A 17,978-nucleotide genomic window follows, 5' to 3' on the forward strand; every position below is an offset into this window, starting at 1 on the left:
TTTTTTTCCCTTTTTAATAATTTTTATTGTCATTAATAATATCACACTTTCTCTAAGCTGTTGCCTGTACACATTTTCCATTTATGGCATTATTGGGATGGCAGGTGTGCTATCCTGCCAAGTTACGCCTTGGTGGAGCGACATGCCCCTTTCCTATACAGCACCGAGTGTGTTGCACTTTTCAGGGTTTCCTACAGAAATAACCACAATGACCACAGACTCTTAGCCCTTAAAAACATTAATTTCAGTACCTTCTGGCCCCATTTCACAAACATCTTCACACGTCCACGCAATGAAGGGATTTAGCATTTTCTCCTTTTTCCTGCCTGATTACATCACAAATGCTCCAAGCCCACAAATAATGTGTCCCCATTTGACATTTCAGGGCCCTCAGCCAATAAAAGCATCATATCCACATGAAAAAATTGCTTGGTCTTCTAGACGAATTCTAGATATCTCCACTTTAGTTTTGGCTAGTCATAACTCCAGTTCAAGATACAACAATTGTATTATGACTAGTAATATCTTAGTTTCAGCCATAGCTAGTTCAAACAGTAAGCATATACGGCAAGCCCTCTTAACATTTAATAGCCTCACTTGACTATCCATAATTACATTTTATATATCTACTAATGCATTTGGACTAGTTGTAATTACAGTGTAACTAGTCAGACTGATAATGCAAGATATCTGCAATTATAAACTGACGAGTAAGAACGATAATTCAAGATATCTGCAAATATATTTTGACTAGTCAAAATACCTTTAAAGATATCTATAATGAAGTCACAGGATTTGTCATTTGACTCGTCACACATACCGAATGATAATTAAGGATTTTCAGATAATTTTAAGATCTGAATTTGAATTTTTCCTAGTCAAATCTGATGTGACTTATGCAAGGCTTCACAATGGATATTGGGCTTTATGCTAACTGTTTGAACTAGTTATGTTCATGGCTCTGGGTAGCAGATACTTTATGAGAATTGGACCTTGTCTGACCTATATTCTGTAGTTTTTCCAACGACCATCGGTATACACGTAAAGCGTTTGGCAAATAAAATATTATGAAAATGTTATGTTTTGCAAAGCTAGTGTGATCAATTTTGGTTTAAGAATTGGTGGTGGCTGTTCACGAAAAAAGTAAGAAAATGCCACGACATGGAAAGAGATGGGGCGAAACATTCGTCTTGTTGCAGACAGTAAAGTTAACAGCTCATTTCTTGCACGGGCCGCAGCATTGAAAACCCTGACGCTTGACTCTGATTTAGTTTGGTCTGACATGGTGGTCGCTGTGTTAGTTGAACGAGGAAATTCTTACCAGGAGCCAGTTTTTGATATCTACAAATGCATTTTGACTAGTCAAAATGATAATTGAAGATATCTATAAATGTATTCCGACTAGTCAGAATGATAATTGAAGATATCTCCAAAATAATATCGGTCTCGTTTGAAGATATCCATAACTTATTTCATTTGTAGATATCTTAAAAGGACATTTAACTAGTAATAACTCAAATTGGAGAAATTGTGGAAGGGTAGTGCACTTAAGCTTACAGCCATCACCACTATAATGGTTCATATCAGGGCATTAACATTACTTATTACCTGTAGAGTTAGAGTGGTCAGACCATGGTCAAATTATAAAACCAGCAGAAACCTTCATATAACGTAAGCACAGTCTCCTATAATGTAAACATGGCCTTTCAAACAGACCATGTCATGAGTGTTAGAACCGGCAGGGGATGAATGAGATGAACACCTGTTACATGAAAGAAAGGGGAGGTGAACACATTTTTTTTATATAAGAAAAGAAGAGGGCTTGGAAATAATTGTGTAAAATCTGGGCAGAAAATGAGAAACAATGGTGTATGGGAAAGAGTCAAGTAAAACGATGTGTAGCATGTGCGAAAGGCCAAGCTTAAGCTCCACAACAGGAGGAGCTAAAAAGATAGGATAAAACGGAGTGTTCAGCCCCAGGGGAGTTCAGTGTGTCTTGTGTGTCTTGTCTGTGTGTGTGTGTGTCTTGTCTGTGTGTGTGTGCGTCTTATGTGTTTTCTGTGAAGTGTCTTGTGGAATGCTTGGAGTGTATTGATATGCGTAAATCAGCCCGGGTTCTTGCATGTAATCTTTGAATCACCTGCAATAAATCCATTTGCATCAGACTCTGTGAAGTGTATATTTTGAAGAAGCATTCAACAGCGTGAGGAGAACACCCAGCGCTTGGACGGAAGCCGAACGCCTGGACGGAACCGCTGACTCTCGGTTCAACAGTGGCCACAAAAGCAATAAGGTAAACAGAGCCTTTTCATAAGTCTGCATGTACGAGTTGAATCTAAGAGCAGTGTGTATCTGCCCGGGCCGAGGCAAATCGAGACCTGTCCTCCAAAGAATCTAAAAATACGATAAAAGCTATGGTAAGAGAAAAGAGTCTGATGTGATGTTGTGCCTGAAATAAATGTTATGTGTTTGTACTAAATGTTACGTGTTTGAAACGAATGTTTTGTGTATGAATGAAAAGAGTGAAGTGCGAAAGTGAGAGATATGTTGGTGTGTGTGCTTAGGATACTGAAAGTGTGTTGGTTCGTTGTCTGCGCTGTGTTTGCTGGAGGTTTAGTGCATTTGGCGCTGACGCAGCTCAGGCAGTGACAGTTCTGCGGATACCGCCCCAGCTGTGTTGAGGAAGTGTATCAGGGGGAGGTCTGAACGAGTAGAACTGACAGCACTCTAGGGCACTCATATTTGCGGAGGCCGTTTGGGGTGGGCGTCTGGGCCATTAATTTGTGTGCTTGTTGGCCCCCCCGGGGTTCTCGCGCATCCGGCGGTTTGCCCGTTCACAGAGGGTGTTCATTCAGTCAGTCGTGATGTGCGATAAAGCCGCTGAGCCAATAGCAGTGGGATGTTCGACTGTCTGAAAGGTATTCAGCTCCAGTCGTGGCCTACCTGCTGGCCCAGCGTGTTTTCGTTCAATTGGCGGCTTGTCTGTGCATCTGGTGTCCGTGCATTCGGCCGTGTGTTTGGGGTCACGTGGGGTATGCGTGTGCTCATTTGTTTGGTTTGGTTCGCCGGCCTTGGGCGTGTCACTGCTCGTCTGGGGGCCCAACAGGTTACAGACCAGGCCAACAATTGCTAAGGGGCCTATGGGACGGCGATTGAGGTAGTCGCTAAGGGGCCTATGGGCAGGGGTTAAATTGGGATTTGGGAGGTGGGTGAAAAAAGGTACAAACCAATGAATGTCTCAGCTCAAAATAGTTGTATCTTTAATGTATTGTGCACATAATTGTAATTAAGAAAAACAATGTTTTAAAAAGAATGCATACTATTGATGCAAGCTTTTACATAACATATTTCAAGTACTGAGTGTCATTAATGCTGAGAATTTTTTTACCCATGAAAATAATGCCATCCTCCCTTTTTTCCTCCTTTATCCATCTTTCGTAAACTGTCAAATTGAAACAAAATAAAACCAGCGGCGACTGGTGAGCTGAAAATTGGTGATGCGCAAAACTTTCCTTTAAACTAATCATTGATCTCAAACTGTTTAAATTAATTTTCAGTGATTAACAAGCATGCAAACAATCTGACTAAGCAATTGGAAAGGGACGCACAGCTTCTTCGCATTGTGTTAGGGAGATTAAATGATAAATGCGATTTAGAAAAATCTGTTTGAATCACTAAGCAGTGGCGGAATCTACCCCTGATTTTCCTTGAGTATCAATGCAATTAATCCACAAAATAGGCTACTCAATAGCAATACTATCATATATAGCTAGCTCTCACCAAATAGGCAGTTTTAGCGAGTAGCCTAGGCATTATAGCCTACATTTATTTTCATTTGCAGTACGGAATTGTGCAGCAGTGTGAAGCCAGCGACAGTAAGGACTTTCGTGCGGGTCTGAAAATTTCAAAATAAAGGTCCAGCGATTAAACCACTATTACATTCAGCAAAATGAAATTAATTAAGGACAAATCGGACTGCAGTTGTTCTAAAATATGAACTATTCGTTTTCTATTTGTACAATATTAAAACAACTTCGATTTTAAACACAGATATTGTAAAACTATTCACAACACTGATATTAATTACAAACAAATATGGCTTACTTTTTTCTATTTTTTCCCTACATATTTAACAATGACAATGCAAAATTTTAAATGGAGAATTAAAGATAAGATACACCCATTACTTTTAATTATTATTGCAATATCCAATACAACATTACATCAGTACATGAGTTTAACTGAATGGTAAGGGAAGAATTAGAGTCATTTAAAATGCATCACTTCAACATTCTGTGCTACCTTGTAACATCAACTATGCAACTTAAAACAAATAAATATGAAAATGTGCCTGGATATTGCACTAGTATGGGAAGGAGAATAGGACAGTATTAACACTTGTTTGTAAAGGTGAAAATATCACACACAGAATATCATGGCTGGGGTATAAGCATGCAGTACATAGGCAAATTTCATTCAATTAAATCCCAATTGCTTTCTGATAGTATAACATATATAATGCGCTGCTGCCTCCCCTGGACATGTTGTCTCAATGATATGGGGGTGTTTTGAAAACCTTGGACCCTCCACTCTTCAGATATGGTGTCACTTATATCAAATAAGCGTCATAGAAAATGTGGCTGGGGTTTGAACATGCAGTACATAAGGCGAATTTCATTCAATTATATCAATTACCTACCGCGTCCGCTTCCAAACAATCAAGACAATCAACGATATTTTTCTTTCTGTGCCTGTCTATAGGGTTTTTTTTTTCCTTTGGATTTTTGATTGGTTGAGCGAGTAACTGGCTAGAGGGAACACATGGACTGGAGCACACGAAAAATGGATCGTCATAGTTATTTGTAAAACTGCAGGTCAAATTTTTTTATTTATTTACCAAAGGTGGGTGGACGCCGTCCACCCGCGTCCACCCCCAATTTAACCCCTGCCTACGGGATGGCGACACTGGTCTTAGTTGTGTGATTGTGTAACAAACCGGGCTTACGATTGCTAAGGGGCCTTCGGGACGGCGACACTGGTACTGGTGTGATTGTGAAAGAACCGGGCTTACGATTGCTAAGGGGCCTACGCAGTGTTTCCCACAGGATTTTGTGAGACTACGGTGGGTGGACCTTGGACCCTCTAGGGGGGTCCTGGGGCATGCTCCCCCGGAAGAAAGTTTTGTACATTTTGAAGTTAAATGCATCAATCTGGTGCACTTTGAGAGCAAAATGAAGAGGTTAGATCTATGAAGAACTTTGTGCTTTTGTAAACAATTTTGTTCTCTAGCAAACAATTTAATCATAAACACATTGGTCAACACATAAACACAGAAGTCCACATTTCATGCATGGGGGCCTTTAATACAGATTTAGGATTTATGTTATAGAACCTATTCCTTACCACTTGGCACCTGTCATTGAAAGAGGGGACTTGTGGATAATGCAGTACTGCAGTGCAGACCCTGCAGTAGAAACGCTGGTACTTGCAACTAAAGGCGGAATGAGCTCCACCTCTGATCCACCCGAGCTTGGGGATAGCTCCTCGGGTGCCTAATACAGTAAGTAATGATTGGGCGATTTTATATTTATAAACTATTAAATATATATTTGTATATATTTGGTTTACCTTGTTCAAATAATATATTGAAACGTTAAAATACTTTCCTTAAAATAGGCTGACGATTGTCGGTTCAGGCCGAAAACTGTTCCACCAGAATGGTTATTCTCTGTTCAGAAACCTAATAGTAGGCTATGTGCCAAACACGTAATTTAATAACTGGTTATTTTTCTTTTAGGCACATTACTTGCTGCGAGTAGCACCTTCTTCGCTCTGCCCCCGAATTTAGCAAAATATATTTGAATTTTCTGTAGAAACTTTGTTTATATTTTGAGTGATATACGTTTCATATTGAGGCCGAGATTCTCAGTGCAGCACTGCACTGGCGTCTTTTCGAAGTAAATCCAATTGCAGTTTCGTTTCGTGGCCACGTAAGGGCGATAGAGCATAAAAGTTGGCATTCGAGGCTCTTGGGTAGTATCATAGACCGTATAAAAATAGGGTAGTATCTAATTTTTGTGGGAGCGAATGGATAGCGTCTTCTCTAAACTGGACTGTATCTTAAAATAAATAATTTCACAAAAATATTTTAAATTCATCTTAAAATAAAATCAATAGTACTAGAAATTTTGTCTAGCTTTGGTGAAAGAAAAGGTCAGATTTGTTTTATTGACTGAAGCTTAAAAGTATAGGCTACATTAGAACAAGTTATGCGCGGTTTAAAGTTTGTCGTAGTCTATTTTAAGAGCAAGTGTTCCAAAAAGTGGGCAGATGTGGAAAGTCCTGGGGTCAGAAAGTAAAAGTCCTGCCATGTGTTTCTCTCCCATCCATGAACTCACCCAGTTGATTTCAGTAATGAGTTCTACCTCTGCGGATTTTCCACCTCTGGAGATGGATAATATTAATTCTAAAATATAAACGTATACGTTACAATGCCTTCACATAGCAAAGAATAACCTGAAGAGTGCCATCTTGGGTCGCAACCTGCCCGTTCCACAACCTAATCAGGATAATGTCATTAGCTGATGTGGGATAAATCGCTTAATATCTGTGTGTGTTCCTTTAAGAGTGGGTTGACTGAATGGGAGCATGTGCGAGAAGGACCGAGGAATTGAGAGCAATGACGCTGGCTAATACTCTAACATGGGAAGAGTCAGTGTATAATGCAGGATGAAAAACTAATCTAGACTGATTCTTGTAAATGACGGAACCGTTTCTGGACGGGAAGACTGAAAAGAAAGCAAGAATCATCTAAGTCATTGAAGAAGGCAAACACCGCTGCGAGAAACCACAACGAGAAATTGACAGGTAATTACATTGACAAGGTAGCTTCTGTAGCTGTAGCTAGCCTGTTGGCTAATGAGCGAATTGGTTGTTGAGCGTGCAATCGCGTCCTAGGTATTAACTGGTGAACGAGCTGCGATAATGTAACAATTTGTGTGGGTCGATCGGCTTCTGCGTCATTATTAGTAAACCAGTAGCGGGCTTTCAACAGCAGGTCAAATCGGACTGATCAGGACCGCTCATGGCAAATACTTCGCAATTACGCATATGTTGCGTCCTGTTTTGCCTATTTCACCTGCGTTTCCGATGCCCGACACATTGTTTCAGTGAAGTAGGCTATAATAATTCAAGCCTCTTAATCGTTATAGAAGGCAGCCGATGCTCTTATTCTATACATTTTCATTTTACTAACTACATTAATTACGTGGGTGTATCGCACGTTGTGCACATGTAACGATGATATTCATAATAGCAGTTTATCGAATGTTGCATGCTTTTGTGATAGGCTGCTTAATTTGAACGTAGGGTATAATCAACGATACGAGTTGGCTACGGTCACTTTGCACCATAAGTGAAAGATAATCGAACCAACACCAATGATAAAGGCAACTTGAAATTGATTTTGCACCATGAGATCAGAAGTTTGTGGGTTTCATCTCCAGCCTGACCATACAAAAAAACACTTATAGTGTCGCTCTGCTTGGCTATCGGCGAAAAGTACATCGGAGGTAACGGCCTCGCAACAGCCTGGCGCTCTATCCTTACCTGCAGTTTTAGGTCAAGTCGCAGATGTCGGAACAAACTGGGATCTATTTGGACATTCGGGCCTGAACTGTACACCCATAAATGCGCACAAGAAATGCAGTAAAGGTGCTGGTTTCCGAGGATGGATTAAAACACAGTACCCTTAAGTAAGTCAAGGCACAGAGAAATGTGTTAGACTGTCATGTTATAAACGGTTATAGTCTTGGTGTGGACATGGCTATATGTATGTAGTTTGCACTGTACAGGAGAAAGCAAGGGAAGTTATTAAAGGGAATTCGTAGATGATGCAGGATGAAAACTTGATACCATATTCAGGTGGTCTCTGTGAACTGAGCCGGACTGAAAGTTGCTCCTTCTTCAATAGACCAAAATAACATTTAATTGCAAAGACTGCTGTGCTTCATTTCTATTTTGCACGTGCTGCAATGTACAAAATATGGTTTGATACAGACTTTATAGAAAGTGTAGAATTGGCATCCCAGGAAATATCACGTACTGTCAAGCAACAAAGAGAAATTGTTTCTGACCTGTCTTTTGAACAGGTTAAATAAATCTTACTCATTACTAAAATACTGATACGTATGCTTTAAAAAAAAAAAAAAAACCCAGGCTCTCCAAGCAGCATAAGGAATATGTATGTATGTATGTGTGTTATATATTCACTGCACTTTTTTCATAGTTGGTCATTTTGTGATATTATTTCCACTATGTGAGGAAAGGCACGTGGTAACTGGTATTACAGCAATGTTTGCATGTGGTGTTTCCACGACGGACTGTGGGTGTGTCCATCCATTGCCTCTCACTGCTGTGCAACAGTAATGGACTAACCAAATGGGACATGTACCCTTCGTACAGGAACAAACAGGTTTTCAGTATGCATCTTCACTTTGGAGTTAATGAAGTTAACTTGTGTCCCTCTGTGCTCGTGTCATTGTGCAAGACAGTGGGAGAGTGTTTGCGTGTGTGAGAGAGGCAGAGGGAGAGTGTTTGCGTGTGTGAGAGAGGCAGAGGGAGAGTGTTTGCGTGTGTGAGAGAGGCAGAGGGAGAGTGTTTGCGTGTGTGAGAGAGGCAGAGGGAGAGTGTTTGCGTGTGTGAGAGAGGCAGAGGGAGAGTGTGCATGTGTGTGACAGGGAGAGTGTGCATGTGACAGGGATTGTGTGTTTGTGCGTGTGACGGAGTGTGTGTGTGTGTGTGTGTGTGTGAGAGAGACAGAGGGAGAGCGTGTTTGTATGTGACAGAGGGAGTGTGTGGGTGTGTGTGATAGAGGGGAGGTTTGTTTGTGTGTGAGAGAGGGAGGGTGTGTTTGTGTGTGCCAGGGAGAGTGTGCATGTGACAGGGATTGTGTGTTTGTGCGTGTGACGGAGTGTGTGTGTGTGTGTGTGTGAGAGACAGAGGGAGAGCGTGTTTGTATGTGACAGAGGGAGTGTGTGGGTGTGTGTGATAGAGGGGGGGTTTGTTTGTGTGTGACAGGGAGTGTTTGTGTGTGACAGGGAGAGTGTGTTTTTGTGTGTGCCAGGGAGAGTGTGCTTGTGACAGGGATTGTGTGTTTGTGCGTGTGACAGAGTGTGTGTGTGTGTGTGAGAGAGACAGAGGGAGTGTGTGGGTGTGTGTGATAGAGGGGGGGTTTGTTTGTGCGTGACAGGGAGTGTTTGTGTGTGACAGAAGGAGAGTGTGTTTGTGTGTGACAGAGGGAGTGTGTGTGTGACAGAGGGAGTGTGTGGGTGTGTGTGACAGAGGGAGGGTATGTTTGTGTGTGAGAGAGGGAGTGTGTGGGTGTGTGTGACAGAGGGAGGGTATGTTTGTGTGTGAGAGAGGGAGGGTATGTTTGTGTGTGAGAGAGAGGGTGTGTTTTTGTGTGTGACAGAGGGAGTGTGTGGGTGTGTGACAGAGGGAGTGTGTGGGTGTGTGTGACAGAGGGAGTGTGTGTGTGACAGAGGGAGGGTGTGTTTTTGTGTGACAGAGGGAGTGTGTGGGTGTGTGTGACAGAAGGAGAGTGTGTTTGTGATAGAGGGAGTGTTTGTATGTGACAGAGGGAGGGTATGTTTGTGTGTGAGAGAGGGAGGGTGTGTTTGTGTGTGACAGAGGGAGGGTGTGTTTGTGTGTTACAGAGAGACTGTTTGTGTATGACGAAGAGTGTGTGTGTGTGTGTGTGTGACAGAGGGAGTGTGTGTTGTGCGAGGCCACATGGCACTTCCCACATCTGTTCAGATTGTCACTGGGCCATGTGAGGGGGCGGAGCCCCACAGGAAACCACCCCTCTCTGTGGGTTATTCCACCTTCACCTCCTTCTGTTTAAGCCTCACAGGCAGCCTCTGAGGAGTTGGCTCCTGTTTGGCATCAAGGCCAGGATAGAGTGGGAGCTGGTGCTTAAAACAGCAAACAGCAAATAAACCATTAAAGTTTTTCTGGTCAGGTGTATATGTGTTTCACTCTACCTGTAGCCTTATTCAGAGATGTGTCACATTTCTCACACCTGCTACATTGTCTTAAAGGCTGGATGCCTTTAGGGGAGGTGCATACCCTCCTCCCAAATGGCCTGCTACTTTGCAGGGTCAGAACAGCAGTACGCATCAGCGTCATTTCTTTTCCCAAACCACTTCAACGCAAACCACGCCCCATAGTTGCAACATTGGTCAAGATTTAGTGCAAACAACACGATGAGGGCGCTGATTGGTTAAATTTGGCTCATGTAGCGTCTAATGTTCGTCTTTTCAATTTACTGCATGTATAGTTTATGTATATATACACTGCATAGATTAACGTGCTGGCTGGCTGCAATTCATTAGATCTGTACCACGATTTGCTATTTATAGACATTTGCATAAACTACCATGTAATGTACGCTACATTCTTGTTTGTGCTTAGAGTTTGGTCTTTTCGATTTTCTGCACAATTTGATGCGTGGTTGTTTCAAATATTCAATTTGAAATACAGTCAAATCAAATATAGTTTGATTTGACTGTCAACTGTATTTGAAGACGTCTCACCAGCCCACCAACCAAAAAAACTACGCTATGCATCGTGACATGCTGCTCAGTCACTGCACTGCTGAATGAGTTCCATTCACTTAGCAAATAGTCTATACTTGGGATTATTATTATTATTATTATTATTTTATTTCTCCGCTAAAAGTGTCTGAGGCTCAGCAACCATAAGTTGTAGACCAACCAAATTTGGTAGGTGGGTTCTTATGGCCCCCCCACTACTCAGGCACTACCAATCACCTATGTCGGCCAGATGGTGGCGCTATAACAGGGTCATGTTTAAAAGGTCATAACTCCCACACCATAAGTCAGATCAACACAAAACGTAATCGGTGAATGCATCTGAATGTGCTTTATAACTGTGCTATTGGTACCACCTATGTCCGCCATATTGTTTGCCTGCCATTTTGACTTTTTAGTTGCGGCGTGGAAGCTTTCTCCGCTAAAATGTCTGAAGCTCAGCAACCATAAGTTGTAGACCAACCAAATTTGGTAGGTGGGTTCCTATGGCCCCCCACTACTTAGGCACTACAAATCACCTATGTCGGCCATATTGTTTGCTCGCCATTTGGACTTTTTTATTAGTTGCGGGGCGGAAGAGCTGTAGCTCCACATCTAAAGTGTTACAACATCTAGTAAACTCCTTTACGACAAGGGGCTACAAGACATCCATGGCGACACAACTAAGTAATCCGACGCCGTTGGGTCTAGTTTTTATCAGTGAGGGAAGGGTCTGAACTTCATAATGGACAATATTATCTATCTGGGAATTAATAAAAATATTCTTTCACCACTCAAAAATCTTATTCCGTCATAGCAACAAGATAAACCCGACAATAGCCCTAAGATATGCCAATACAGCAGTGAAAACACTGCTCACTGAGTAACGAAATAAATGAGACAACGTTTTAAAAAATGATAACATGTCATTCTACAGTCAACATCTGGGACTAAACATTGAATAAATATACAACCTTACAGCTGATTTTACGCTTAGAGATGTCCCATTTGAGACTGAGTAGTCATATATTGTCTTGGACAATCCCTTTGTGAAATATATGCGCATCTGTGATGCCTGGGTAGGCTACCTTCAAAAATACCTGTGCGTAATACCACACCTGTTGCTTACGGCGTTGTCGCCCTTTTCAGTGCAATTTGGCTTGATTGACAATTCATTTATTCAGTAGGTGAGAGTATAAGCTTTATAACGATGTATAACATGTCTGATTTTGCTTTTGGAATAGCCTTTTATAGGTCCGCAAAACCGAACATTTTCTTATCGAATTCACTTAGCCTACGTATTCACTCTGGGGTAGCAGTAAAAGACGCTGCACCTAACCAAACGTTGTCAACGATTTTTCATAATTTCTTGGAAAATACTATTATTATTGAGGACTTCTGGGCATAGCTAAGCCATATGTTTGCTGATAGACCTATCTGACATCGTTTTCTGGAGCAAAACAGAAGCAGATAGTCCTATCATTGATTTACTGACTCTGTTTCTGTCTACTAAACACAGATAAAATCATTGCTATGTAAGTATTACTGCTCAAAATATTTTGGTTCGTTCCATTGCTACCATAATAGGGGTGTTCAGAGACGTCATTATCTGTATCTGTATCTGTATCTGTTCAACCAACAAAATTATCTGGATCTGTATTCGGATAGAAGACAGGAAGTGGACGTGGTTTATACCGGAAGTCACGTTAAATCGGGCAAACGTTGCATTTTCTAACCTAATATTAATTGGCAATGCAACTGTTGTGCCTTCAAAGCATCAAATTGATTCAATATTGGCATATAAATAATTATGAAATATATTTCCACATCATCATACTGTACTTTTCATCTCTCTCCTTTTCAATTTTTTTTTTATTTTTAACTAAACTAAGTTTTATGAACTGCAGCGCAGTGGCTCAAAGTTTGTTTGTGTGTGTGCCGGAGTTCCTGATACAGCTAGCAGCCGTGCGTAACCCCCCCCCCCCCCCCTCTGCCCCTGTAACGTTAGATAGAGCTTATGAGAACTCGACATGGAGCTGACTTTTTTTTCCCGATTCCGTATAATAACGAGCAACTTCGGGTAGAAGAAATATCTGTTTCCATCGCATTATTCGTGCTTTCCCGAATACAGTATTTGGATTCGGATACATCCCTGTACCATAATATAACAAACCTTCTTGTGTCTACAGCTGCAAAAAAAATGCAATTTGCTGTAGTCTGCCAATATCGAAATTAATAATATGATACTCTGCGGGCAGCACGCAGGTAGCAGGGATGGTGAGTTTTTCGTTTTTTGTTTCGTTTTTTTCAATGTCGTATTTATTATTTGAAATATGTATTATTATACTATCTGTCTCTGAGGCGCTCTGAAATGTGCATTCTCTGCTAAGCTGAGCAATGGATTGGAATACGTGTCTGACGTAGTGTTGCACAGTATAACTAAACTTCAGCACCTTTTCGGTACTTAAAAAAAAGAAAAACAGTTCGGTATTAGAATTTTCCGACGTTCAGTACTTTTAGGTCAAATGTAAAAGCCAAGGAAATGTGTCTCCCACATTACTGATTGAGAGGATGAAAGGTGTAACTTGTCAGTATCTTCGCTAGATGGCAGTAGCAACTAAGGTAGCCAAGTCAGGTGACGTGCCCTCGTGCATTGGGCCTCGTTGATACAGCGCAAGCTTTGACTCAGTACACTTCAGTAGCAATAGGTGTTCTAATTTGGAAACATTTTATTATAGGAAGATGTTGTATTGTTGTTAAAATATGCTGGGTTTAGATCTATTTAAAAGTGAAAGACCCGTTTAAAGATTATTTAGTTTACAATTGTTAAATTTTTGAAATATATTTATTATATTATATTTCAATTATCTGTTGTTTAGTGTTGTAACACTGTAGGCCTATGCTTATTAATATGTTGAACAGGCTTCAACTTAAAGGTTGTTCATAAACCATGAATTCAAAAATGAGGTCAACCCTTGTGGACATTATGTTTCTGATCTATTAAGGTAATTTCAATATCGTTAGGTACCGAGTATCGAATCAGTATCGTTTATGTTTCAAGTATTGTTTCAGTATCGAGTATCGTGATACTAAACCTGGTATCGATATCAAAGTCCAAACTTTGGTATTGTGACAACACTAGTCTGACGCCTTTTTTAGTTGCGGCGCGGAAGCACTGCAGCTCTACATACACGCCGGGTATGATCATGGCATATGATCATGAGGACAAAACCATTTTAAAATCGCTCCATAGGGGGCGAAATTGTGCCAATGCTTGGACCCCTCCCAACGCCGCTTGCGGCTTTAATTATTCTTATTATTATTATCCGACGCGAATCGGCCCCTGCTCTCCACAGCCACCTGTGTGGGATATGATGAGTAATGTACCCAATTGCATAAAAATTTCTCCCTGGTAAAATAAATTCTGCCAGCTGAGTACTTGCTCTTGCTTTGGAGGCACAGTGCATGTCTGTGCTGCAGTGCCAGTACGAAATTATGGTAACAGTAGAGTGAAATTTGTTATTTTTACTTTACGCTTAAGACATATGAATTTGCGATCAGAAGATGAATATGAGACAGACGGTATTGACTATCAGCTTTTACTTCATGGTATTTACATGTGTGTGTTTTTGTGTGTAGTCCCCCGAGGGCGCTGCACGCGGCTGGCCTGGGAACGTTCGTTTTTGCACGTACCAAGAGCCGAGCCGGCTAGCGCTCTCCTGAGCTGTGTCGGCAGCGCTGTGACGGAATCCTGCTCGTCTTCGATTGGCCGGGAGCCACTCCCAGCGAGGCCAGCTTCCCCCGCTGTTCTGTAACGCGAGGCCATTTTCTGCGTGGACATGTCCTAGTTCTGTTGCACACGCGGGGGCCTGTGGAGCTATTTTTTCCTGCTGGCACGCACCCTCCCACCCGGTGTACCATTTGGGGTAGCATCTGACCGTTCACGCTTTTACAGCGGGGAACTGGTGCTCCAGAAATATGGGTCACTTACTGTGCTAAAGAACCTGCTGTGTGCCACTTTCTCATTTCGTTTATCGTGATGGTTAAAGAGCTGGGATCTAAATCCTGAGGATAGATTCGAGCTGAAGGCTTAAATCCCAGGTGTCGAACTTGCTGTACCCCTCAGCAATGTACCAGTTAATTGGCAATTTTTAAAAAGTGTACATTTTGTAGGGAGGCCCAAGTGTCTCTAAAGCAAAGCAATAATAATAATGAATGCTGTCAGTTCTTTCGCTTTTCTGATGGTCTGTTCAGTCAGATTTTGGATACTGTTTTCTGTTGCAGTGTTGCTTAAAGAAACCATTTGTTCAACCCCCAGACCCCAGTCATGCATTTTTAGTGTTCAAAAATGTTTTTTGTCATGCACGTAAACGCACGCACACACATGAACACACCCATGTATGCACACGCACAATCGATCAGTTCTGTTTTCAACAGTGCGTTTCATCTGTTAAGATGAATACAACCTTTTATTGTTTTTGACTCAAATACACACGCAAATGCTCAACTAACTCACACACAAACGCACTATGAATATACAATACATGGCCAAAAGTATGTGGCCACCTGATATCCAATTAGGCAGTTAGGCCTGGCTCGTAGTTTGCTTTCCAATTGATCCCAAAAGTTTGGAATGGGGTTGAGGTAGTGGCTATGTGCAGGCCAGTCAAGTTCTACCAGACCGTTGTTAACAAAACCATTTTTGTATGGACCTTGCTGCGTGCCCCGGGGGAATTGTCATGCTGAAACAGGAAAGGGCCTTCCCCAAACTGTTGGGGAAGCACAGAATCACAGAATGTGATTGTATGCTGTAGCATTAAGATTTGCCTTCACTAGAACTAAGGGGCCTAGCCCAAACCATGAAAAACAAGCCCAGACCAAGGGGTGTCCTGATACTTTTGGTCATATAGTGTAAGTTACATAAGGTTTTAGTCAATGTAATTTACAGGTTGTGTGCACAACTTCGTGCTGGTTGAAATGCATGCTGTAGGGGGAACCTGTTCAGCATTAATTTCCATTCGTTTACTGAGTGGAAGAGCAGCAGTGATTGGTTCTCCGGCCCTGGCTGGTGCCTGATATCTCCTCCTGAGCAGCAGATTTGCTGGGCCGGCCGTCGACATGCCGATGACTAACACCATGGGCGTTGTAGTCCTGCCCCCGGCCCCGCCCCAGTCCAGCCATCTCAGCTCATGTAATGTTTGGTTTGCACCTGTGCTAGGAAGAAGGAAGTCCGTCTCGCACCAGGATGTTTCACTGGATCTTCTGAGGAGGGAGGCAAAGGCAGGGGGGTGTGTGTGTGCGCGTGTGTGTGTATGTATGATTGTGTGGGCGTGTGTGCACCTGTGTGAGTGTGTCCATGTGCATTTTGGGGACAGAGTGGGACCTTAAAGGCCATGGTGGCTTTTCTGTGAATTGACACTGGTAGGCTTGCTGGCAGGTGGGACCAGCCTGGTTCATGTGCTGTGGAGGTGTTGTGTGTGGGCGGGGCGAGAGCGGCGGGTGTTCTCCGCGATGCTTCTCGGCAGCAGGGGCCCGGCGGCCAGAAGGGCGAGAGTGCGGGAGGGGGCCCTCGGGGGGGCCCGGCGCGGGGGAGGGGTGCTCCGGAAAGTCCGGATGTCCGCTCCCCCGTCCACGTCCTCAGCGGAGAAAGGGCTCTTTTTTTTCCGGGAGCGGAAATGACGGCTCCGCCCGTCTCAGGGCACGGTGCCACGCTCCCCAGGTTTTCATAATGACTGCAGATGGATGAAGAGGCCCTTGTGAGTGATGTCAATGAATGACTGTGCCTGACGCCTACAAGTGGGGACAGAGAGAGGGAGAGAGCAAGAGAGAGGGGGGGGGAAAGAGTTGCAGGAAAGAGAGCAAGAGTGAGGGGAGAGTAGGAGCGAGTGAAGACAGGGAGGGAGACAGAATGTACCTTCAACAGGGTTATCATCAGTATTTCTCCATTCACAGATGGCACGTAGTCTTCCCACACACACGACTCAGATGCCAGTGAGTTCATTTTCCCCCTCAATTTAATTCCTGAAAAGTAGCAGATGAGGAGCTCTATTTTTAAGACAGTGCTTACAGCGTGTGGTGTCTCCGCGGTAAACTCTTAACTACGCTAAGCACCGGCTGTACTGCGACGTGCCCGTATCTAGGCAGCCAACGACCGCGGCGACGCCGTTCCAAAGCCGCCTGTAATATCGGCGTGATTTACGACCGCGAAACGCACACGCTGACGTTTACTGCGTCTGTTTTATTGCAGCGCAGCGCTAAAGTGAAACTCCGGGCTTAAGGCAGTCGCCCTGAGTACCTCTGTCATCTGTTTTTTCGGACACCTGGACAAACGGCGTCCCCAGTTAGCGTTGCAATTGTAGATCATCCACCCAGCCCACCGCGTGTGAAGGGAGGGAGTTACTGTACACTTCGGAAAAGGGTTATTCAGTGATGAACACATTGGTTTAAATGGGAATGAGGTGGGGGGGTGGGGGGGGCAGCGTGCCAGCAAGGAGAATGGAACCTATTTTTAGCCCCAGTAAGAAAGGGGAGCCAAAAATAGCAGCACGCACTGCCCCTGGAGTATTGTCCCAGATGCTTGGAAGTCTTCAAGCTTTGACTGACAGCTATGTGGGGTGGGGGTTGGGGGGGAGCAGGTAGCAGCAGGAAGAGGAAGAGGGCAGCGCAGAGGTTGCAGGTTCATTTCCCAGGTAGGACACTGCTGTTGTACCCTTGAGCAATCAGATTGTTGTACCCTTGAGCAAAGTACTTTACATACATACTGAAGCAGTTCAAGTTATGTAAATTGCTCTGGATAAGAGCGTCTGCTAAATGCCTGTAATGTCACGTAACGTAATGTAATGCTACGCTACGCTGGGTCACACAGTGACGGGCTCCACTGTGAGCGGAGGGCCTAATGCCTTCAACTGCAGCACTCCCGTCCCCCGCCTCCCACGGGTTCCCAATAAACAAAGATAAACAAAACCTGAAGGGCGATACCTGAGTGCCCATTCAAAGGTGGCAAGTGATGAACATTTACATGTATTTGAATATAGGCATATACAGTTCCTTTGGAAAGTATTCAGACCCCTTCGCTTTTTCCACATTTTGTTGCGTTACAGCCTTACTCTAAAATTGATGAAATTCATTTTTATTCTCATCAATCTGCACACAATACCCCGTAATGACAAAGCGAAAACAGGTTTTTAGAAATTTTAGCAAGTTTATTAAAAATAAAAAAACAGAAACATCACATTTCTGAATGCTTTCTGAATATTGAGTACTTTCCGAAGGCACTGTACACATGAGTATATACGTACAGGGACACATCACCGCTGCAATAGTCATTTATAAAATGCAGCCTTGTGTCGGCACAAAGAAAACCGCACCAGAAAAGAATTGTAAGGA

The 17,978-nt window shown here is 42.9% G+C and overlaps 1 protein-coding gene across 2 annotated transcripts in view; it reads left to right on the forward strand.

Annotated features, from left to right (window-relative positions):
- Positions 1-6,622: 6,622 nt before the first annotated feature.
- The window catches only part of LOC118226302 (activated CDC42 kinase 1-like), a 42,555-nt gene continuing 31,199 nt past the window's right edge, over positions 6,623-17,978 (forward strand). Inside the window, exons 1-2 of one of the 2 annotated variants that reach the window (XM_035415833.1) lie at positions 6,623-6,867; positions 7,615-7,754. The gene's annotated coding sequence lies outside the window, so the exon portion shown is untranslated. The remainder of the gene's footprint in view (positions 6,868-7,614; positions 7,755-17,978) is intronic. The other variant, XM_035415831.1, reaches the window with a different exon arrangement.

Source organism: Anguilla anguilla, chromosome 4 (genome assembly GCF_013347855.1).
Source record: "Anguilla anguilla isolate fAngAng1 chromosome 4, fAngAng1.pri, whole genome shotgun sequence".
NCBI classification, from domain to species: Eukaryota; Metazoa; Chordata; class Actinopteri; order Anguilliformes; family Anguillidae; genus Anguilla; species Anguilla anguilla.